The following is a 3,861-nucleotide window of genomic DNA, read 5'->3' as shown; positions in this document are numbered from 1 at the left end:
ATGTGTTATCCTCGGTCCTCAAGGTACCGATATCAAATTATTTCTAATTACAGTTTGCTACAAAACCTGTATCATTAAATTAGCTTTGGGATGTGTTAGAGTACCAGGTTGTGAAAGAATATTTAATGGCAACTATTAGTGCGTTTAATATCTGTGTGCTCAGCATAGTGCCATCCTTCCTAGAGGATTTACTTCACAACTTTTTCATTGCTATTCCCCAAATGAAACTAAGTCGTTTGTTAACAGTTTACAGCTCTTATGTTCGGACACTGTGGCAGAGACACAGACACACTTTTCACTGAAACGTGGTTAAAGCGGTTCGATGATGGTATGAAATTGGGTCAGCATTGCAATGCAATATTGAGAAAACTAGAATGCAATAAACAAATGTAGATATTACATGTGACTACTTTCTACCCAGACTCCTCGTTTATTGTTTGGACACGAGAATTCTCCTATCTTGCCCAAAGGCAATCAGAAGTCCATGTGATGCTGCCTTTGCTCCAGGACAGAAGTTTTAAGAAGCGAGAGATTTTGAAATGATGTCGTATTGCAGGACGCGGGTTAGCCCCCGCAGAAGCTACATGTTCAGATGAGACTTTATATTGTCAACATGCATCTGTTCTTACTGGTCTGGGGAGAAAAAAGATTTACAGTTTACTGTTGATCAAACACCGTTTCCTGTAGACAGAGAAATACACCAGCACATGGTTAGCACCGCTCTTGTACAAAACTGTTGAGAGAAAAGAAAAAGTCATTGTTCTGACAGAATATGAAGCAACACTGATCATATGGAATTTTTTTCGAGTGGGGCAATACTATAATGATATGAAGTCTTGTGTCTAGGTTTTCTCCAAAAGATCATTTTTGCTGGATCCAGAAGGCTCAAAAGTTCCCTAAGCAACTTTGATCATAACTTTTGTCATGCTTCAGCTTTTGGCAGTTTTGATTCATTACCAATTATTAATATCATTATTTAAATACGAATATTGTCCCTTCTCATGAAAAAGCTATTACAAACATATATGGATTTATATAAAGGTTGATGACTATATGCTTTTTTATATTAGAAAACCACGTGAAAACAAAATTAATCTGATGAATGCTGTTAATTATTTTAACTTTTTTATTAGGTATAAAATGTTCATAAAATTATTCTCTCTATAACTTACCAAGATTTATCAGCTTGTGTAATTTTTATAATCAGAGGAGTCTGGTTTTCTAATTAAAGTTTTGTCAAAGAAAATGAATTGTGTGGCTCTTTCCTTCCTTGGAGGCATATTATTAAGATGCCAAAAATATTGTCCAGGTTTTCTCTCCTCCTCTATGTGGTATGCAAATGAAACCGTATGCAGCCAACACACCCGGTTTGGGGCTATTTTAAATTTCCATTACAGGGAAAAACAAACCAAAATACTCTTATGCATATCTGAATGCCATTAGAAAAAGCTAAAACCAGGAAGTCCATGCAATTCAAAGCTGATCGTCTGGGAGGCCTAACAACATTAATTTACAAGTCACTTTTCCTACCTATTCCCATTTTGGGGGAAGGGCTAACATGTTATCTTAAACATCGCCATCCTCTCCTCAAAGTGGTCAAATCTCTACATTTGTAAGCCTTAGTTATTCCATTCCAAGTCCCAAATGAAGAAATTTGCTGTTATCAGGAACATAATCACTGCATCTCAAATCCCTGCTATTCCAGAAAATAATAAGAGCAACTGTAAGAAAAGACAAGCATGAAATTGCACACATTAGCACTGCCATTGCCAAACTTCCTATGAAACAGATAACTAAAAAGGAAAATACTATCAGATATAGCTTTTAGTTGAAACTTTTCTTCTCCAAGGAGTTTGCCCCACTGACTCGCTGGGAACAAATTGTGTGAGATAAATCATAGGAGAAACAGTCAAGAAGACCATCTCCAAAATTATCAACTTCAGGACCAGGTACCATTGTATTTTCACTCCTTTGACTTCTGACCTTGAAAATGTAACCACTTTTAAGAATTCCCCATCAAGATGCAAAAGTCTCTGGAAAAGATGATATTGTAGATCAATAGTGGTAAATCTTAACGGGCTAGTTATTTCTTTATTCATTAGCACCTTAGCAGGGGTTAGCAAAAACGGGAGTTCCTTTTTTTGTTTTTAATATTGGAGGGATGATGTGTTACAGTTCTAAAAGGAGAGCTTAGGGAGAGTTTCATCTCACCCCCCCCCCTCTGTTTACCAAAGCCCAGAACTCCTTTTTTTCTTATGTCACTTAATTGTATTTTCAACACAAGTTATCTGTCTCAAAATAACCAGATCAGCTTAATTATATGCCACAATGGGCTGTGAGGTAGATATTTTAATATAGAAAACACTACTCAGGCTATAAGCCACTATCACCCACCAGAAGCCCAGATCTATTTTTCTGGACTTCTACCCCAGTTTATAACCTCTGGGTCTGTACATCATCCCCGATACACTAAATAACCCATGCATCACCAACAGTGAGCACTTAGGCTAAACTGGGCTCGCTGGTAACCTACTATTCAGGACCAATGGACTTTTTCCTTAGAGAGTTGGTAGCACAGGGGAAAAAAGTAGCCTATTGGTCGAAAAAGATCTTGGTAACTGCTATTCAGTAAAGTCGCAATTATAGCTTGGTGAAATATACATCTAGTAATAAAGAGAAAATTAATAAATATGTCAGCCAAATGTCACAAAAGAGCCAAAGAGCCATGATGGTTGGGGGCTGGGGGCAAAATGGGTGAAAGAGAGTGAGAGATACAGGCTTCCAATTATGGAATGAATAAGCCATGGGGATAAAAGGCACAGTGTGGGGGATAAGCTTAGGAATCCCCCGGGCTTACACCAATGGGTTAACAAGGCATAAAGAAATACAAACTCATAAAATGGTCACACCCAAGTTTAGGTAAAACAGATTGGCACTCCAGGAATAGAGGGGTGCAAAGATACCCCAGAGAATAGGGAGGCACAAAGGTGCCAGGATGAGGGAGATGCAAAGGCACCCCAAAATAGGGAGGGGTGCACAGCTCCCAAAAATAGGGAGGGAGAGGCAAAGGCCTGAAATAGAAATGGTGCAAAGGTGCCCAATACATAGGACTAACAAGATTAGATGTTCAGGATAGAAGCACCCCAATTTAGTACTATAGCAGAAAACCTGCTTTCACAGGAGAATAGGGCCAGGGTAGGTAAATTGGTGAATTGGACTATGAACCACTGCACTGCAGGCAAAGCAACCCCGGAGCAGAGAGGATTAACAAAAGAAAAGGTGCCTTGTTAACCCTGAGGTTATTCCCCCTTATCTGTCTCATCCCCTAGGCCGGCAGAGATAAACAGGCACGGCGCCTCCTGTCTGCTGTTAACAACCATCTGCCCATCTGCCCGGTGCCCAGATTTTGTTTTTTTGTCGACCCAAACCCCAGGGCTCCTGGGCTCCTGGGCTCCTGGGCTCAGTCGCTTGAGCATCTGACTTCAGCTCACGTCATGATCTCACCCCGTGTCGGGCTCTGTGCTGACAGCTCAGAGCCTGGAGCCTGGAGCCTCCTTCAGATTCTGTCTCCCTCTCTCTGCCCCTCCCCCACTCGCACTATGTCTCTCTCTGCCTCTCAAACATAAAGAAATGTAATATATTGACCCAATATATTGACCCCCCGTCACGTCCCCAAGTTAATGTTCACGGTTTCTTTGTCTCTTTGTGCCCAACACGTTTCTAAGCCTTCTGATCTGAATAAATATGGGGCAACGACCCTTATCCAGGGCTCTTGTCTTTTCCCGGTCTCTCATTTTAATCCTGCATCCGCTCTTTTGCTGGCCAAAAGAACTTTAGACTTAGAGTCTATGACAGCACAGT

This window comes from Herpailurus yagouaroundi, unplaced genomic scaffold, assembly GCF_014898765.1.
Source record: "Herpailurus yagouaroundi ecotype Mexico unplaced genomic scaffold, PumYag 139, whole genome shotgun sequence".
NCBI classification, from domain to species: domain Eukaryota; kingdom Metazoa; phylum Chordata; class Mammalia; order Carnivora; family Felidae; genus Herpailurus; species Herpailurus yagouaroundi.
This window is presented reverse-complemented; position numbering follows the sequence as displayed.